The following is a 20,983-nucleotide window of genomic DNA, read 5'->3' on the forward strand; positions in this document are numbered from 1 at the left end:
CATCCTAGGATTTCCTTATCTAAACTCTTCAGATATGTAAGCCGCAAATAGCTGCAAAGTCTGAGTATTTTGAAAGCCCTGTTTTCTCTGCTCACTCACAGCTGGATGAAATCCTCCTCTCTAAGTTGGTTACAAGTTTTTTCTTCCGTCTTCTACATTTTTTTTGCCCAAGAGAAACATTCGCCCCCTTTTTTAGCTACCTTGTAGCGTCCCGCTGGAAAGTGAGATGAATCAAGTTTCCGCAGCAGCTATAGGGAACCTGAGCCGGGCCACTGGACACTCGTGTATAGAGAACCGTGACACACATTTCTCCCAGACGGAGCTCACTTATTTTCCATAGCATTTTAAAACTGGGCCTGGCACCACCGTTCACCCCTATTTATAGTTTAACTTGCAACATAATATTTACTCCAGGCTCCAATAGGAATGCTTCTTATAAATGCCAGCGGCTTATTTACTATGGTAAACTAATTAGTTATATAAATGCTTCCCTTTTCAGGGTTGGGGAGGAAGAGACTGTTAATGCTTCTTGGATTAACCCAAGTATTGTTTGAAGTTCTCTGACATTTAAGATAGTTATGACAAGACTGCTCAGATTTGCACGCACAGTGCATCTGTCGCTTAAGTGACGTGAAGCTTTTTCATTTTAACTCACATGGTGAAATGCAACCACAGGATATGAATGCCACACATTCTGAGTTAAGAGAGAGTCGTTGCAACTTGAACATGAAAAAAAAAGTCAACATTCCATGATAAGGTTCTTGACTGGCAGTTTTACCTTACACTGCTTTTACGACAATTGGAGCAAATACGCAAAATGGTTAGAAATGAAAGATTGGAGGTCAATGATTCCTAAGGCATAATTACAGAGGTAGAAGGCAGTTTTCTTGGACTTCTCAGGAATTCAGATCAACGGGGAGAGTAAATAGCAAAGGAGATCTACGTTTGGAGAATTGTCATGTATGGGTATGCTTCATCTTGGGGAGTGGGAGGGTAGGTTTTTCCCAGTCTTGACCACAAAGAGATTATCAATATGAAAAAAGATTTAATGGAGCTTAAACATAGTGAGAGAGAAATCTTTTTCAAAAAAGAAAACAGCAATGCATGAATTTTTAATACTTTTCATCCCTGTGCCTTATTTTTTCATAACAAGAAGGTTTTCAGTGAGGGGTGCATTCCTGATCAAGGAAATAGCATAAAATTAAACCCTACACATGAACAATACACTATCACAGATCAGAAATAGTCATAATCAATGTCTGTGTTTATTTAAAAATCATACTAATGACTGTTGAATTGACTCTGCACCAGGCGAGATTCCAAATTCATCCCATTGAATTGTCATTTGATCCTCACAGTAACCCTGGGAGGTAAGCACAGTTACTCTCTCCATTGGAAAGACAGGGAACTTCAGGCACAGAAAAGTTAAATGACTCTCCCACGGTGGGGCGGTGAAGCTGGACTATGGTAAGAGAAAGGTTCTCAAACGGTCCTTTGGGGATGCCTGGAGGTACCTGTGGCCCTTTGAGGGGGGTCCATGAGGTCAAAACTATTTTGTCATAATGCTAAACTATTATTTGCCTTTTTTGCTCTCATCCTTTCTCAAGCATACAACCAAGTTTTCCAGATGCTGCGTGATGCGGGACATTGAAACTGATTGGATGCAGAAGCAGACACGAGAATCCAGCTGGCTTCTATTAAGCCAGATGTCCAAGAGATATGCAAAAATACAACACCACTCTTCTTACTAAATTTTGTTTTTGTTTTCAAAAATACACTTATTTTTATAAAAATCATGTTGCTTATGTTAACATGTAATGACTTTATTCTGATGTTTTTTATTTTATTTTTTTATTTTGTGAGGAAGATTAGCCCTGAGCTAACATTCACCGACAATCCTCCTCTTTTTTTGCTGAGGAAGATTGGCCCTGAGCTAACATCTATGCCCATCTTCCTCTACTTTATATGTGGGATGCCTGCCACAGCGTGGCTTGATAAGTGGTGCATAGGTCCACACCTGGGATCTGACCTGGTGAACCCTGGGCCACTGAAGTGGAGCATGCGAACTTAACTGCTGTGCCACCACCCGGCCCCAAGTTTATTCTTATTTTTAAATGAATTAATAAATAAATATGCTTAAATTTTCTTAGATTTGATTTGTAATGTAGTAAATATCTATAGATGTAACCCATATAAACAAAAGCTCTTTGGGATCCTCAATAATTTCGAAGAGTGTGAGAAAGTCCTAAGATCAAAAAGCTTGAGAATGACAGTAGTGTGGTCTTTCATATCCTATAAAATGAGCATCAACATATCACATACATTTATGACCAAAGAGTTTGTGCTAAAAAAGCAGGATCTATATGTTGTCAAAAATCTTGATGAAAAAAATAAGCAAACAAAAATCAGTTCAAGGTCCAAAAGTTTTCGACGCCTGAATACTCTGATACCTGACTTTGGAGCTGAGATTTAAAAATTCTAATCCAGGGCTGGCCCGGTGGCACAGTGATTAAGTGCGCATGTTACACTTTGGCGGCCCGGGGTTCTCCGGTTCAGATCCCAGGTACGGACATGGCACCGCTTGGCAAGCCATGCTGTGGTAGGCGTCCCACATAGAAAGTAGAGGAAGATGGGCATGGATGTTAGCTCAAAGCCAGTCTTCCTCAAAAAAAAATAATAATAATAATAATAAAATAAAATTCTAATCTAAATGTGTCCTTTGGCTTTTAAGAGAACCATTGTCTAGTGTTTCCTTTGCCTAAAATGTCCCCAAATGGCCACAGGCTTCACTTGGTCACTGCATTCATGTCTCTAGTTAGATGACCTGGCCATCCTATTTAATCAGCAACCTTCTCCGTCCCCACCATCACTCTCCTCCCCTTGCTGTGCCTTATTTTTCTTTATAGCAGTTACCACATCTAACATACACTTTTTTTTCTGTCCCCTCCACCACCACGTGAGCTGTAAGCTGGATGAAGGCAGGAATGTTTATCTTTTTGTTCACTGTTGCATCCTCAGCACTCAGAACAATGCCAGAAATATAGCAGGTACTTGACGAATTAAGTATTTGAATAAATGAATGAATGTTTTATGCAAAAAAAAAATAATGTAATGGAAGAGCAAAACCAAAAACTAAACAGGTACTTTAAGCATAAATTATCCAAACAAATCACCCATACGGAACAAATACTTGAGTGTACAGTTGTAGAGACAATGCAGTATATTCACCACATTACTTCTCCATCCTGGGCACACATTTCCAGCTTCCCTTGCAACTGGGGCCACAGGAATGAGCCCTGGCCAGTCCTTCTCAAACTTGAATGTCCACACAAATCACCTGGCAATCTTGTTAAAATGAATTCAGCAGCTCTGGAGCCTATAATTTTATATTTCTACCAAACTCTTAAATGAGGATGGTGCTTCTAGTCTGTGGACCACACTTCAAGCTATTTCCGCACCAAATCCTTAAAAAAATGTGCCATGTAGAAGCAAGAACACTCTAGTAGCAATGAGCACACCCTAACACCCTAACCTTGGTTTCTCCACTAAAAGGAACCAGTGCTCCTTGGAGAAATGATTGATTCTAGGACTACAGTAGAAAATAGGAGCCTGGGGGGTCTTGTTGTGCCCCAAAATAAGGGAGTGCTTACTTATGTCCAAGGGACACAGGAGCCAACCAGAACAGGCACAATGGTCAAAGCAGGAACCATTTGAGTGACAAAATAAATAAAGTATTGGATTATAACCCAAAGTATAAAATAAACATATGAGTCCATACTTATATAAATAAATTATTAAATAAATTAATAAGTGTGGGGAAAAAAGAGAGAAGCCTTCTGTGCAGAAGAATTCCAAATAATTTATGTTGATATTCTACCCTGAAGGAGGAGCAGCACAACGCCCCACTCCTCAGATGTGGGCTGCACACAGTGAGTCTTTCCAAACAATATGGCATGGAAAGGGGCAAAAACGAATAACTTCACAATGGAGACAAGTGACAAACACTCCGTCAGTTAAGTGATCAAGGTCAACATCAACAGTAATAAATCATGTTGATATGAGGTGATAAAAATAGGACCTTACCCCTGTGGTCTTCCTCCCCAAACACATAAACACAGTCTAACCATGAGAAAAACACCAGACAAATTCCCATAGAGGGGCTGCTGCAACATCCCTGACCAGTGCTCCTCAAAACCATCAAGGTCATCAAAAACAAAGGCTGAGAAATGGTTACAGCCAAGAAGAGCCTAAGGAGACAGGACAATTAAAGGATATGCGGTATTCTGGATTTTAAAAAAGGACATTAGGTAAAAACTAAGGAAATCTGAATAAAGTGTAGACTTTAGTTAATGATAAAGTATCAATACTGGTTCATTAACTGTAATAAATGTACTATACTCGTGTAAAATATTGATAATAGGGGAAATTGGCCGCAGGGTTTATGAGAACTCTCTCCATTATCTTGTCAATTTTTCCAGTAAACCTAAAACTATTCTAAAAATAAGTCTTTAAAAAAAAAAAATCTCATGTGATCCCCAAGCTCTCCTTTCCTTTCAGAGACAGACCCGTATGAACTTAAGAGTAAAGGCCCCCTTAAATTCTGTGCCCTAGGGACCTCACTTGCCTCACCCTAATGCCAGCCCTATTCTGAGGAATCTTGGAGGACAGCTGATACAGATCTAATATCTATAAAGTGGAGGAGAGCCACTTGACCTGGGTAGGTGTGAAATAAATATTAAATGCATTAAGCCACTGAGATTTTCAGGTTTTAGAGTTGTTACTGTAGCGTAGCCCAACCCACCCTAATATAATAATCTACATCAGGGGTCAGTAAAATATGACCCACTGGTCAAATTCATTTAGCAGACTATTTTTGTACAGCCTTGGAGCTGAGAATGATTTGTACATTTTTAATGGAAAGAAGGAGGAGGAGGAGAGGGCTGGGGACAGAGATGGGGGAGGGGGAGGGAGGGAAGGAGGAGGAGGAGGTGAGGGATGGGGACAGAGATGGGGGAGGGGGAGGGGGGAAGGAGGAGGAGGAGGTGAGGGATGGGGACAGAGATGGGGAGGGGGAGGGAGGGAAGGAGGAGGAAGAGGAGGAGAGGGATGGGGACAGAGATGGGGGAGGGGGAGGGAGGGAAGGAGGAGGAGGAGGAGGAGAGGGATGGGGACAGAGATGGGGAGGGGGAGGGGGGAGGAGGAGGAGGAGGTGAGGGATGGGGACAGAGATGGGGAGGGGGAGGGGGAGGGAGGGAAGGAGGAGGAGGAGGTGAGGCAGGAGGAGGAACAGAGACCATAGGTGGCCTGAAAAGCCTAAGATTTTTATTATCTGGCCCTTTACTAAAAAATTTTGCCAACCCCTGATCTTCATCATGTAGACTATTTGGTAAAACAAAGGTTATATCTACACAAATGAGCTTTTAAAAGAAGTTCCAGTTATCACAGACCTTTCCAAAAGAACCCTTAAATTCACCGCTGAAGTGGCTCCTTCTATTTCTGAAATCTATTCAGCAAGTAGCCAGACTTTAAAAAGCTTCCAGTGATTAAAAATTCCTATTAGCTATACCTTTGTAGGGAGCAAAACATACCACCTCAAAATGCATCCCTTTGGCATGAGGATTATTTTAGGCTAATCATCTTCAAGAGACAGAAGTCTCAAGAAGCTTTTTTTTTTACCTCCCCCTGAACTGCCTAAAAGAATTTAGATGAAGGACCTCTTCCAAGGAGCTATCACCATGGATATCTACAAAGAATATGAACTAGGTGTATAGGGAGGAACCCAGTAAAGTCTCTTTGATCCAAGTCCTCTCTGTGTCCCATTGTCTCTGCATAGCATAGCAAAGATTTGTTTTACCAAATATTTGTTTTTCTCGTCTTCCTGTAAATTGTTTTTTCCCCTTTCAAGTCCCAGAACTCTATTCCCTTCTCTTTCGGTCTGGGTGGCATATAAGCCTCAATTGCCTGACTGCTCATGGGTCCCATTTTTCTTATGAGGCCCCTGTATGTATGAAATTAAACTTTATTTTCTCCTGTTAATCTGTCTCATGTCCATTTAATTCTTAGACCAGCCAGAAGGACTTAGAAGGGTGGAGGAAAAATTTTTCCTCCCCTACGCCTTCATGGAAGAAATGTCTCGAAAAATGAAACATGGTATTCAGCATCTAAAAACACTATTAATTGAACCAGGTATATTTAATTCTATTCATGTTGTAGTCAGAAGATATTTCATTTCCCTTGTACTGTAGAAATGGGCCATTTGAAAAATGATACACAATACTAATTTCAAAAGATGAAATTTCAGGGGCTGGCCCCATTGCATAGCAGCTAAGTTCGCATGCTCTGCTTCAGTAGCCTGGGGTTCATGTGTTCAGATCCCAGGGGCAGACCTACATAGCACTCATCAAGCCATGTTGAGGCAGCATCCCACATACAAAATAGAAGACTGGCACAGATGTTAGCTCAGGGGTAATATTCCTCAAGCACAAAGAGGAAGATTGGCAACAGACCTTAGCTCAGGACCAATCTTCCTCACCAAAAAAAAAAAAAGTGACATTTCAATCCCCAGAAGTCCAAGAAAGGAGGTGTTTCACAGGTGAGTGTAGTTAGTTATCTGACAAATTCTCCAGTTAAAGATCATGAAATTGAAGAGAAATGCAACGATTTGACCATGTTTTTGTAATTCTTCACTGTGGGATGACTTTTTTCTGTGAAATAAACTCCCAACAAGTTAAAATCAAACTAAGCAAGGAAGAAACTCCTAACCGGTGAGGAAAATAAAAGAAGCTGCATTACGAATCTGAGGGAATCTGAGAATCCATGCCTACATTTTGAGTCAGTAAATTATCAATTACAAAGTTATTGGTTGAGGTCTTACCACGCACCTTACACTCTGCTAAGAGGCTCTCCCTTTAGAAATGTGCACTTGAGTTAAGACCTACATATTTACACACAAAGTAAAAAGCAAAGCCCAATGAGTTTACATAGGGAATCATACGTGTGCGTGTATGTGTGTGTGGGTGTGTGCACCCACATTTGGGAGTTCTGATCCAGAGGCAGATCCAGATCTTGTGGGCCCGTGCTTAGAAAACTTGGAACGAGCTCGTTTATAAACTACTAATATAATCTTAGGTATGAAACCTAAACAAATTGCAATGTTTTAGAAAGTTGATAAATACACAAACATCAGATGCCCGATCATCTCTATAATTTTCCTGAAGTTTTGGCTACATACTCTTCTATGACTAATATTTTCTATACAAAAAACATGGAAAGATAATTATTTTCTCTAGCATGGTTCAAAATTTTTTATTATTGATAGCTTAGAAAAGTTCTTTACATTTTTTAGGATTGATAAAACTTAAGAAACGCTTTCTCAAGTTTCTTTCCTATTTGAACCATGAGATTTTAGGGCATTTCAGTTGTCTTATGCAGGAGTTACTTTTACATCATCTTTGATGACACTCATTGACGGGTATACGGGATGCTTCTGAAACTGGTAAACAGTTTTTTACTGGTTTACAAAGTTTTTTCTTTGCAATTCCTAATTATAGCTTTTAGGCGTTTGCCCACCCACTGTTAACTGTGCTACTTAGGCAGGATATTATCTGGCTCCCACAAGGTTTCTATAGATGACATCTCCCTGGTGCCTGGGTCACCACGGTAATAGGTGTTTGACCTGTTTTTCAGGAATTAAGACCCTCTTGTCCAGTTCAGGCCAGTTGAGACTACTAACTCATCAAGTGGGCCTGCACAGGTGTCCAATAAGTGATCTTTGTGACGTCAAAAGGCTAAAAACTCCACCCTCAGTTCATGGGCACACCGCCATTTTGTAAACATGTGTTCTATGAAGAGCCATGAAGCTTGACTACGCTTGTGCCGATCGTCAACTACCTCACATCTCCTTACCTGCAATCATCTATTCCCACAGCTCAGACCACCTTGCCCCCTACCCCACAAATATGCCTGAGTCTCCATTTCCCAGGAAGTGGATCTGAGAATGATTCTCCCACCTCCTTGCTTGGCTGCCTTGTGATTAAATCCCTTCTCTTTGCAAACTCACCTTCTCGGTGATTGGCATCAACAGTGTGGCAGGCAAAACAAAATTCATTTCATGGACTCCACTTCACACCCTGTTAGGCCATGTTTTCTTCCAGCTGTTGTCGTGAGCAACCTGAGAGCATTGTGTATCACTTGCTTTCTGACAGGGCCTTCTCTGCCTCAGTTGGGTCTCCTGCAGGAACTTGCTCAACCAACTGCCTCAGGCCACACCCTTAAATGTGAGGAAGTTACAGCCCATTGGGCAACCCTTGACCAATGGAATGGGGCTGGGGGCTGGTAGATAAATCCTCTCCACTTGTGTGTCTCAGGCAGACAACTCTCCATTAAACATATGGCTTCACACACAGACTTCTCAAGTTATACTCTACACGCGTAAGCATTCTATTATTATATCTTAGTTATTCTAAGATAAACTATATTTTCAACAATTTCTGCAAAAAGAAAAAGGTATATGGTGCATTTATAATTACATATACTGTATCATCAAGTATATGCCTAACAGAAGAGAACTTTCATTCTTCACTAAGCATCTATGAAAACTGAATCAATATCCTTCTGATTATATGCATCCGATGATGGGAAGAATTTTCCATAGACTAGCTTCTGGCTCCATATCGAGCTCTGGCTCCACTTCAAACCTTCCATCCCTCTACATCCCACGTGCTTCCTGTATTGGGCTCCACAGTGCACATTCACAGGTGGGTACAACCTCTGACCCTGCAGTTTAAAACTAGGATAGTGGTGTCAGTTTCATGACACCAGGTAAGTCAGCAGAGTGGCTGTAAACCACAGAAATATATCCCACTAAACTAAACTACATGAATCCCCAACTCAATTTCCCCTTAGCCAGATCCTCAAAAATGCCCACAGCCCCTCCAGAGCCACCTGACGTGAGGGGAAGTGAGATCCAGAAGCCAGAGTGAAAAAGACAGCAGTAGTAACAAATTGCAGTTAAAATATTTTAGTTTTGCAAATTCTACAACATATGACCATACATACATTCCTAGGGCTCTCCTAGGGCCTTGGCAGGGGCCCACGCAGAAGAGTGTCCCTGAAGCTTCAGCTTCAATAGCTTCATGGCAAAGCCGCCTCTGGGCATCAGTTGCCTCCAAAATCAAACTCTGGAGAGTATAGCATGGACGTGGGGCCAAACTGTCCAGGGATAGAATTCTAGCTCCACAGCTTCGTAGCCATGAGATCTCGGGCAAAGTTCTTAACCCCTGGATTCGCTTTGCTCAACTGTAAAATGGAAATCATAAAAGTACCTACCTCATAGTGTTGTTGTAAGGATTCAACGCTTGGCACATTAAGTATTCAATAAATATCAGCCACTGTCTCTCTTAATGGTTGGGGTGCAAACGGCAGCAACTTGCCTTTTATTGTGAAGGAAACATACTGCCGGCCCCGCCTGCTGCTTAGTCTGGTAAACCACGCTCAGTCTGCATTTGGACAGGGTCTCTTCAACCTCATATTACCACGGAAATCGAAGTCCTCATTTCAATGACAACATCTCCATAGCAATTCTGGCCTTCAGAGAACAGTCACTAAGAGCTTTTCAAAGATCCAGGGTTCCCCTCACCAGTGTATTTCTCAAGGTGTTGCAAAGGGAGGGTCCTCTGTGCCTTCCTAGGGGGGCATAATTAGCTGGCGGTTGACAGATTACTCATGATCAGGTCACTCCAGGATTCCTGGCTCTTGAATTCCTTCTTCTACCAGCTTACAAAGGATTTTTAGCACATCAATTTCATTTGATCTGCACTGCTATTGAAGCCAGCTTTTTTTGGTCAACTAATCAAGCTAAAAATTGGAATGATTCACAGCTGCTGAAACCAGTGCCCTGATTCCAAAATATCTGGTAAGCCCAGCCTTATCAATAAATTCAGTCTGATTTAAAATTAGATTTCTTCCTCCTTGGTTGGAAAGAATTCCATCAGGATTTATTATATTCTCCAGGATTTTGGTGGTAGAAATTAACAATGCCCTGTAATTCTTTGTTGTGGATGCCTCCTCTTCCTGGCTTACCTTTATTATCAGCCTCCCGGCTCATGCTAAGATCTGACTCTGGTTGATTCAGAAACAAGCATAGGTGGGGCTGAGGGGTTAGAGGGTAGTAAATGGCTAAAACCTAAGAAGAATTGGCTTCATATTGCAAGGGAGTTGTAGAGTCTTCAAGCAAGGGTATGTCCCCTCCCCCCACGACATGGGAAACTGGGCTGCTTTGACTGACACGGAAGGCTCACTGGGGGTCTGGGAGCCCAGCTACCTCTCTGAGTCCTTCATATCTTCCCACACTTCCTCATTCAAAGTCTTCCTGTAACACAGGATTTTTCAATTAGGTTGTTCACAAGCCAGAATTTTTTAAATAGAACAGAATAAAAAATAGCAGGACACTTTGGTTATAATAAAGGTAAATATTGTTTCTTGACAGCTTTGTGCGTGTGTGTGCTGGATCATGATCTAAAATATATTTCTTATAAGGGTTGTGGTCAAAAACATTTGAAATCCACTCGTGGAGGAGACTTGAGAAAGCTGTAGCTTTCACTAAAGTAATTCAGCCACTTAGATCAACTTTGAGTTTGGCTTTGGGCTACCTCAACCATTCAGCTTCAGGCGGTAAGAGAGGTTTTTAGTAAGGTCATATGAGGTCAAGGGGGTGCAATCTCTGCTGAGGATTTACATATTTGGGCTTATTGTCCTCTTTCTTTAGGTTTTCTAATATGGAGGAAACCATTCCACACACCGCTCTTGAGTTCTCATCCCTTCATACTGTTCTGTGTCTGCAGTAACGTGGTCCCCCAAATCTTGCCTTCAATGAGTGCTTTATTAAAGATGGCAATGGGCAATTTAAATAGTATCTGCCATTTCATATTAAGAGTTGTCAGAATCCCATGATAACTAATACGAAAGGAACTTTGTCCTGTCAATTTTAGTTTTCCCCATCTCTGAGGATCTGTTGCCTGTATCACACTCTTCACTATTAAATTCGTTTCAAAGTTCTTGATTTCAAGCAAAACAAAACAAAACAACTCTGAATAACTTAAGGAGAAAACAAATATATATTGGAAGATGTTGAGTAGTTCCTGGGAGCCTAGAAAACACTGGTAGATGGGCTGAAACCAAAAGCGGTTTCTAGACTCAGTGCTGAGGCCACCACCTTAAAAACATTTCTCAATAGTCCCTGTATCTTTCTCTCTTTCCATTACGATTTAAATCCTAGGGAGCAGCATTAGATCCGCTGAGCATGGTCACATGCCTGCATCTTTATGGCCGGGAACAGAAAAGAATTCGTGTAGTTTATATGAGGTGAAGGAAAGCGCTGCCTAGCAAGATGCGATCTTTGGCAGAACCTCAAGAATAAAAAGAAGGTCTAGATGTCAGATACTCAAAAAAAAAAAAAAAAGTCAGACGTCTGCCAAAGCTTTTGCCCTATTCTTTTGCAACTATATAGGTACTGTCCCTCTTTCTCACTAGGCTGTGAGCTACTCCGGCAATTATCTTGCTTTTCTCTGTATGCCCCATACCATGTAGCACAGCCCTGGATGAAAGCAGGTAATCAAGGTGAGCATTGGGTTATTATTTGTTTTATTTTGAATAAGAGAACTTGTTGAGCTCTTGAGAACCACAGAGCAGAGAGTTGAGCTGAGGGACTAAACAAAAAAACAAAATCAAGGAGAGTTCAATCTCCCTGGAGCCAGCAGCAGGGTCACCAGGAATCCATAAGGGACTAAAAAAACCACATAGCTAAGACTAGCATCCACCCCAGGCTGGGCTGCACGAAGGAAAAGGATCCAGGAAGAGGATGCAGAAATTGTTCCAACCAAGCAAATCTGGGGTTAATTCAGGATCAAAATCCAGAATCTATAAATTCAACTTTTTTTCTTTTTGCTTGAGGAAGATTAGCCCGGGGCTAACATCTGTGCCAATCTTCCTCTATTTTGTATATGGGATGCCTCTGCAGCATGGTTGCTGAGTGAATTAGGTCCACATCCGGGATCTGAACCTGTGAACCCAGGGCGGCCGAAGTGGAGTGCGTGGAACTTTAACCACTCAGCTATGGGGCCGGCCCTCTCAACTATTTTTTTTAAATTGCATCCTGTTTATTATTTTTTAAATAAAAATTCACTCTGAATTATTGCATTTCCTCAACTGCACCAAAAGGGGTCTAGGCTAGTGTAGCTACCAGGATGAGGCTCCCTGAGGGACAAGGCAAAGCTGAGATGCTCCATGGAGATCCCATGAAGGACCAACAGAGCCAGGACAACCAAGAGGTCAATGAGGGTGGGTAGAGAAGCCCAGGACAAGTAACTAGAGGACTCCTTTTCCCTTGGGATCACTCACCTAGGTGGGGGAGGAGGAAGAGGAGCCAGAGAGAGAGGTCAAGAAAGTGAAGTCAGTGTGGGGGTGGAAGGAGTGGTGGCAGAGGTGAACTGGAAAGACGGATGCCAGGACAGCCATCTGTAGGAGAAAGAAACGTGTGCTCAGTTGAAGGCTGTGTTCTAAACTGCACTGAGGGAAACAGACAAAAAATGTGAAACTGTAGGGCTAGACAATTCACAACAAGGTTGCTTACCTCCTGAAGGACAGACATCAGCAAATTCCCTTCATGTGGTGAAACACTGACAGTCCCTTTTAAATATGTCAGAATTAGGCTCACTAAAAATTAGAACATTTCCTTTGTTCAACGCCTCTCGGTTCTCGATGTTCCTATGAGGCAGATAATATTAGTATAATTATTTCAGAGAGAGTGATTTGGGATACTGACAAGGAATCGGAGCCAGAGTCACACTGCAAACCCTGAGGGCTTCCAAGTTTAGGACTCAGCCTGCGGCTGCTGCTTCCTGGTTTGTTGGTGAAGATACATGAATGATGGCTTTTTATAGATTTTATGGCTCCTTCGTAAGTACCAGTCATTTTAAATTCAAAGAACCTTTCTAATTTCGGTAATCAACTGGACGCCTTGGACGTGCTTGCTGGAGAATTAGTACCTCTTGGTGGATGGCCTTCGTACCAGACTATTACATCTATTAATAGTCATTCGTGGATCTTTTTCTGGCCAGAAGCAAGTAAATTCTCCAGGTTTAACTTGCAGTTTGCAGGAATGGGTGCCTGTTCATCTGAATGCTAAAATATTTTCAATATTTTATGTCTCCGACTTTCACTCAAATAAGACAATTTTGAATATCTCCAGTGAACTATTTTTTATCCTTTAGGTTTCATTACAAATAATTTTACTGAGTCCTAGAAAAGAGGCCCTTAATAATTCAGATGGCTAGAGATATCAGAGTATGAGTTAACATCAGATATTTTGACTTGCGGTATAATTTGCTATTTATTGAGTTCCTCAGAGAAGCTTAAAATCTTCTGGGAATTGGGTCACGTCTTACAGAGGAGTGGCTTAAATCAAAGTTTATAGAGTTTTTGTTGGTTGAATTTAATGCTCTGAACCACAATATTTTGTAGCTAGGCTCCCTTTATGATTATGTTCATGCTCAATGTTGTTTTATATTATGGATATTTCCCATGCCTACTTCAACCTGAAAAATGCCCCCTCTCCCAATTAGATTACAAATCCCTAAAGGGCAGAACCTATAACTTAAACGTATCTTTATTTCCCTAAAATATCCGGTCCAGTACCTTGTATCAAGCAGGTGTTCCATAAATATCTGGTCATTGACTGAACCAGCAGAACCTGGAAATGTGGAGGACATGACCAAGTAATGGCAGAGATAAGCAGAGGCTTCCAGCACACTGGTCACAAGTTATCAGTCACACCAGAGAGGGTGACCCTAGCTCCCCACTTGAGGAAAATGATTTGGTCCTCACCGTTTGGGACTTGTCTCCCATCCCTGCTAATTCCACCTGAGAGATTTGATTGGCCATCGTACTACTTGTGTCACTCACCCCCACCTCCTGCCTCTTTGGTCCCACTCCTGGACTAACAGGGTAGCAAAGCAACTTAAAGGAAACACACAAACACAGCTGTCACATATGCAGTGGTCGTCACTCTCAGAAAGGGCATGCTAAATCCGAAGGGGCATCCACCGTAGAGCCTAGACTAATCCCCGAGCCATGGATGCTCCTTTCTGAATTGGGGCTTGGACAAGAAAAACCTGAGGGAGTCCAGTCTTTTCAAGGATGTCTGTGATATTGTGATTCGCAACAAGAAATACATAGTCATGTGTCACCCAACAACGAGAATACATTCTGAGAAATGCATTGTTAGGTGATTTTGTCAGTGTGTGAACATAATAGAGTGTACTTACATAAACCTAGGTACTTACACACCTAAGCTGTATGGTACCAATCTTATGGGACCATCATCAAATATGCCATCTGTTGTTGACCAACACTGTTATGTGGTACATGACTGTACAGTGGGTCTTCCTCCCTGTTTCTGGCACAGAAGTCCTAAAACTCTTGGAGTTTGTCCTGTTGTATTAATGAGGTGACTTTTGGAAGGCCCCTAAAGATGGGGGCTGGTTGACATTTGAGCCTACCATGTGATTAGAGGGTTAGAGCTTTCAATCCCACCCCACTGACCACCAGGGAGGGGAGGGGGGCTGGAGATTGAGTTTAATCACCAATGGCGGATGATTTAATCAATCATGCCTCTGTAATGAAGCCTCCATAAAACCCCAAAAGGACAGGGTTTGGCAAGTTTCTGGGTTGGTGAACATGGGGCCATGTGGGGAGAAAGACAGGTTTGCATAGAGCCTCCATGCCCTTTCCCCATACCTTGCCCTATGCGTCTCTTCCATCTGGCTGTTCCTGAGTTATATCCTTTTATAATAAACCAGCAATTTAGTAAGTAAAATGTTTCTCTGAGTTCTGTGAGCTGCTCTAACAAATTAATCAAATCCAAGGAGGAGGTTGTGGGAACCTCCAATCTATAGCCAGTGGGTCAGAAGCACAGGTGACAACCTGGACTTGTGATTGTTGTCTGAAGCGGGTGGGTGGGTGTGTAGTCTCTTTTGAGACTGAGCCCCTAATCTGTGGGATCTGACACTATCTCCAAGTAGGTAGTGTCAAAATTGAGTTGAATTGTAGGACACCCAGCTGGTGTCAGAGAATTGCTTGGATGTGTGGGGAACTCCCCCACACATTGGCATTGGGTCCAGAATTATTAATGTCCTAAAAGCTAAAGGCTGGTCCTATATTTGGCCTGATTTATAAAAGATCTGAAAAATAAATTATGTTCAAGACCAACCCTAGATTTAATTCCAATATAGAGCTGGTCCAGTGAACCTAGTTTGGTCTAATATTCCCAGCTGAACCCAGCATAATTAATGTATTTTAAGTATTTATTCAGGAGCTACACTGTCCAAAACATGGAGGAGGTGGGTACAAAAATGACAGACACAGATGTACATACTCACTCAGTATACAGTCTAGTGGAGGAGATACAAACACACTCCTTATAAATTATAAGACAACAAAAAATGTGGTAAATGCCATAGAAGAGGGGTACAAGGAAAGTGCTGTGAGAATTCGGAGAAGTGGAGTTTTTGTTTACCTGGCAGCAATCAGGGAAAGTTTCAAGTCAGCATCGCATAGAAATAGTTGGGTCTGGGCCAGAGCTAAACACGTGTGAAGGGAAATAGTGGGAGATGAGGTTGAAAAGGGACCTTATGGGACTTTAAATCCTTAAAGGGGCTTTAAGGGACCTTACATTCTTCATCAAGGAGTTTGGGTTTCCTCCAGTGGAGAGAAGGAGCCACTCTAGGTTTATGAGCAGAGGAGTGCCTGGAACTGTTCTTGAGTGCGGAGATTAATTTAGCAGCAAGGAACAGAAAGGACTGGGGTGAGGACAAAGTGGAGTGGAGACAGAACAAAAGCTAAGATGCAGCTGGCGGGGGGATGAGGGGAGAGTGCAAGAAGGAGAGCCCCAGACCTGGCTCTGGTTGACTATGGGGAAAAAGAAACAGATGACCCTGAAGCTCCAAGCCGGGATGGCAGGTGTTTGGCTAGTGTCCTTGACTCCATGATGCAACACAAGTGGAAAAACAAACCAGAAGAGAGAGGAACAAACACTGTGTTGAGACAAGCAGAAAAATTACTTCTGTAGGGGAGGAAGACATTTTCTCTACCCACTCTAGGTCCTTCTGGCCGGGCTACAAATTAAATTCACATGAGACAGAATAACAAGGAGAAAATCAAACAAAGCTTTATAACGTATATATGGGAGAGACTCAGGAAAACTGGGCAACTCACCAAAACGGTAGAGGTTCTCATCTTCAATACCATCTCCAGCTACAAAGGAGGATGTAGAGGGTGAGGGGAGTCAGTTACGGGAGATTGCCAGAAAAGTACAGTAAACAAGAGTATGGTTATTATGCAGATTTAAGTCCTTGCCTTCCGCATTGATAAGGGTTTTTAGAGAGAAGGTCATCCCCCCTTCTTCCTGGCACAGAGAGGGAGACACCTGTACAGATGGAGATTTCCCTTACAAACGTAAATGTCTCTTACAAAGGGTAATTTCTACTTTTCAGAGTTTCTTTCCTGTCTGCAGTTTTTAAAAGTAACCAGCCCAAAATAATCCTCATGCCAAAGAAACATATCTTGGGGTGGCCAATTCCAGTCCCCCACAATTCAAAGGAGTATAGTGAACAGTGGCAGTATGGGCTTTTTCCAGAACATTTCTAAGACCCTCGTTACCAGGTGAAGGATATAGAAAACATGTGTTTTTTTAAATAAAATATTTTTTCTTAATGCAAATCTGATCTTCCAAGTAAGCTTCTAATTTATTTTACCAAAACTTTTTGACATTACAGCCAAGTTAAAGGAACTTTAAATTTGAAATTAATCTTCAGATCTACCTATCTTCAAATTTTCCTATCATTCCATTAGCCCATAGCAACAGACAACTCCAATGTTTCTTCAGGACCCCTCAGAACCCAGTATTTCTTTCTTATTTCATTTATTCCTATTTAAACTTTATTTTTAAAATGTCTACCATTTTTTCCCAGTATTTCTAGAGAAAATGTAATTGTGAAGGAAATTCTTATCCCATCTGTCTCTGTCACCATTCTTCCTCTCAATTTCCAAACTACTGTAAATTTGCATTTTTTTCACTCCCCTCACCAAGTGAGTTAGCCTCGGATCATTCCTGCCAAATTCCTCAGAAATTATGTGACAGTATTTACAAGAGTCTTCAATAGTTCTTTTTTTATACAAATCAATCCTGTTTTTTCAATTGAGTCGGATCATTGTGGGCCAAAATAAACTCCAAGCTAAGAACTTCAGCTGCAGGTATCTCTACAGCAATTAAAACGACATCTTTACAAAGCTATGAATTCTGAATTTGTTGCTTTGTTTTGGTTGTTAAAGTTTACCAAGCCAGGTGAAAAAGAGATCGTTGATTTCCTGCCTTAAGAAAGTAAGTCTCACTGAAAAGTTGCCGATAGTTTCATCTAGGAGCACTGGCTATAACCACAGAAAATGTTTTAGATTGAATTAAATATTGCCACCCCATTACTCCATTGCCCATTGGGCTATTTGTCTGTGATAAATCTCTAGGACTTCTCCTTTCAGAAACTCTCCCTATCTATCTCATCCTCTCTCTTCTTCTCCTGAATTTTGTTTTTTTTTAAGGAATATTAGCCCTGAGCTAACTGTTGCCAATCCTCCTCTTCTTGCTGAGGAAGGCAGGCCTTGAGCTAACATCCGTGCCCATCCTCCTCTACTTTATATGTGGGATGCCACCTCAGCATGGCTTGCCAAGCAGTGCCATGTTTGCACCCGGGATCCGAACCGGCGAAACTCAGGCCACCAAAGCAGAACGTGCGAACTTAACCACTGCACCACCAGGCTGGCCCCTGAAAAATTTTAACTACAGTGTAGGGGAGGAAAATTCTCCTTCTGCTCTTATAGGTTCTTTGGCTGGTCTAATAATCAAATTGACATAAGACAGATTAACAAGAGAAAAACACATTTAAATTCCTACATAAGGGAGCCCCATAAACATATGAGACCCAAGGGCAAGTGGGGCAGTTGAGGCTTATATGCCACCCTGAGCTGAGGCATGGGATAGGGGCCTGGGGCTTCAGAGGCGAGGACGGTGATTCACAGGACAGAAGAAGAGCAGATGTTCGGTAATTAGATGTCTGCCCTGCCAGACAGGTAAGTCACTCAGATAAAAGTTATCTCCGGTCATGGCTCTCTCTCTGAGCCAAGCACCCTATTTAAACTCTTTAAGGTAGTTAACGGAGACGTAAAAGTTTTTCTTGAGTCTGCTGGGTGTTGATTGCCTTCAGCTCTAAATAATCCACATGCCACAGTGGCACATTTTGGGATCACGTATTCTCCCCCTCAGTAGACATATGGATATACACATAAATCGTACTCTCTTCATGTGTGAAGGCAACTCCACTGTCAATCACCTTTACCTGTACATCTGACCCCCTTAACCTCACTCTAGATTTTGGAAACTCCAGTTCTCTGCCCAGTTCCTTCTCCCTGCAATTATTTCTGGGTCTTAGAGTTATCAAGAACAATCCTCACAGCCACTTCTCCTTCCCCTGCTCAGGTGGCGTTCGTGCCCTCTGCTTTTGAGGTGTGTGTCCCACTCAGCCATGAGATGGCCCCTCTGTGTGTGCCTGCTGGCCTGGCATCAGTGCTGGTGGGATGGGCCTGAAGGATAGAATATACCACCCCAAAATATGACTGTACAAGTTCAGGACACGCCACTCCAAAATACACCACTTTCATATATTGATTATTTTCAGCTGAATGCAGTTGAAAACCAGCAAATGCAGGGAACAGTGTTCTAAAACCAAAGTGGGTTCCCTCCTGGTGAGTTAAATCAGAGTCTCCACCAGAAGTAGTTGTCTCACATGGTAAAGTATATTTGCGGCAAATAGGAGACCATAAGGAATCATTTCTGGGGTCACAGGGTCCCGGAACAAAGGGAAGCAGAGACATTTCTTTCGTATGGGGAATGAATATTCAAAAAGGAGACGTGGGCATTCACTTGAGCAGGCTCAGCGGGAAAACACGCTTCCACACACACTGCAGGTTACGGACTCAGGTCTAAGCTTCTCCTGGAGAGATCTTAGCATTAGAAATAAGGCAAAGGTCATAGGCATAGCTCTCATGGTGAGGCTTGGTCTGGCTCAGGGTGGTTGGTGATTGCATCTCCTTCCCACAACAAAAGGGAAAAGAACAATTTGGAAAAACAGTTAAAATATATCTAAACCCACCCTTGAGTTCCTCAGGGTAACTAGTTGGTGACAAAGGCTTTCTCTGAACTCCCCTTATCTGCCTGAAGACAGAACCTCGACAAGGAACCCAATTGTCACAAAGGCTCTCCCCCCAGAGTTTCATCAACCAGGGAAGATGGATTCTGTCACAGGAGAGGAGACTAGAAACCACACCACACCCAGACAAACTTTGCCACAAACTATCATACCTCCCATCTAGTTTAAAGGCCCATCCATGTTTCCTAAAAACCATTTATTTTCCCGTCAGAGGCCTACATCCCTCACCCCTTTCCTCCGTTAAGATGGTATTGATATTGTGGTACTCATTTCATAATACATGTGTGTCAAGTCCTTATGCTGTACATCTTAATCTTGTACAGTGTTGTATGCCAATTACATCTCAACAAAACTGGAAGAAAAAATAACCATAAAATTAAATTTTAAAACAAGAGGGTATTTAATCTTGAATTCTAAGCCACCTTGCAGTTACTCATTTTCCCCTGGTTATCTCCATGTATACATGAGGTACAAGTGTTAATAGACTTCTGTTTGTTTTTCTTTTGTTAATCTTTCTTTTATCATAAGGATCTCAGCTAAGAGCTCAGATGGACAGAGGGAAAGTTAGCTTTCCTCCCCTACATACCAAAGCCATTGTGTCCTGCAGAACTCCATATAGCTGACACTGGATGCTACTTCTGCCCCTCCCCGAGGGAAGGGCATAGGTATCTGTGCCAAGGGCGCCATTTCCCATTGCTTCCAAACCTTTGATGCCCCTCCTTGCCACTGATGGGGCCTTCTCCTCCTGCCCCTCTCCTTCTGCCGCTGTGGAAGAGATGAGCTGCCCCGGGGGCCGTGCCAGAACTGGAGGCACCACTGCTGTGCAGGAGCTGCCAGAGCGCCAAAGCTCTGGACCCTCCAGACCCTTGCCCTGGGCGCCCAAGTTGCGGAGGCCTCTCCCCCTTTGTTATTCTTTTGCAGGGCTCTCAAAACAATGCTGCCTTGTACTCCCACTGTTTCAAAGAGAGTTTGTGTAGAAACAGCCCTTCCTTTCTTTGTTATTCAAATCGCTCCTCCCCACTCCCCTCCACCCAGGAATTAAGACACAAGTCCTTTGGGGTCTGGGTGAGGGGACACTGAAAGACAGAAACCCAGCAATACTTGAAATCCTCCCTTCTCTTCAGTGCCTGAGGCATAGCTACTTGAGCAGCAGCCTGGGGCCCACTTGACTCTCTGCTTCCTTAGATCATTTATTTCCTAGGAGGTTCAGCTCCTCAGCTGGACAGACATCTTCCCATTTGCCCTGACGCTTCTGACTCCTGAGGAAAGACCCTCCTCATCTGAAGCCACTCTCGCTGCCTCCCGACCCTCTTTTAGCCCCGGCAAGGGAAAGGGATCCAGGGAAATCACTGGTCAGGTTGTGCAAGAAGGGGAAAGTGATTTTTCATTCTCTGGGTGGCTTAGCTGAGTTGAAAAATCTGCAGAACCCCCTAATGCTTCCATCAGAGCAAAACAGCATGATAAATTCAGAGGAAGACCGTCACATGGGGCCGTTAGCATTTGGAAACATACCCAAACTTAGAGAGCAAGGCCTGCTTTTCATCTGGAGATTTTTGAAGATGCAAGGTTTGAACTATGGTGAAGTTAATGAGCCTGGAAAGAATGTAGGGGCGGCCCTCTACTCCATCCCAGATTCCTGTAGCCTTCAAAGTGCGTGGCAGAGAATCTCG

The 20,983-nt window shown here is 42.6% G+C and overlaps 1 long non-coding RNA gene across 2 annotated transcripts in view; it reads right to left on the bottom strand.

Annotated features, from left to right (window-relative positions):
• LOC139085209 (uncharacterized) overlaps positions 1–20,201 on the bottom strand; it is a 31,676-nt gene extending 11,475 nt beyond the window's left edge. Inside the window, exons 1-4 of one of the 2 annotated variants that reach the window (XR_011543337.1) lie at positions 19,900–20,201; positions 16,270–16,308; positions 12,629–12,762; positions 12,397–12,513 (exon numbers count right to left, since the gene is read on the bottom strand). This is a non-coding gene — a long non-coding RNA (uncharacterized lncRNA). The remainder of the gene's footprint in view (positions 1–12,396; positions 12,514–12,628; positions 12,763–16,269; positions 16,309–19,899) is intronic. The other variant, XR_011543338.1, reaches the window with a different exon arrangement.
• Positions 20,202–20,983: the final 782 nt, after the last annotated feature.

The sequence above is a fragment of the Equus przewalskii genome, chromosome 8, assembly GCF_037783145.1.
Source record: "Equus przewalskii isolate Varuska chromosome 8, EquPr2, whole genome shotgun sequence".
Taxonomy (NCBI): Eukaryota; Metazoa; Chordata; class Mammalia; order Perissodactyla; family Equidae; genus Equus; species Equus przewalskii.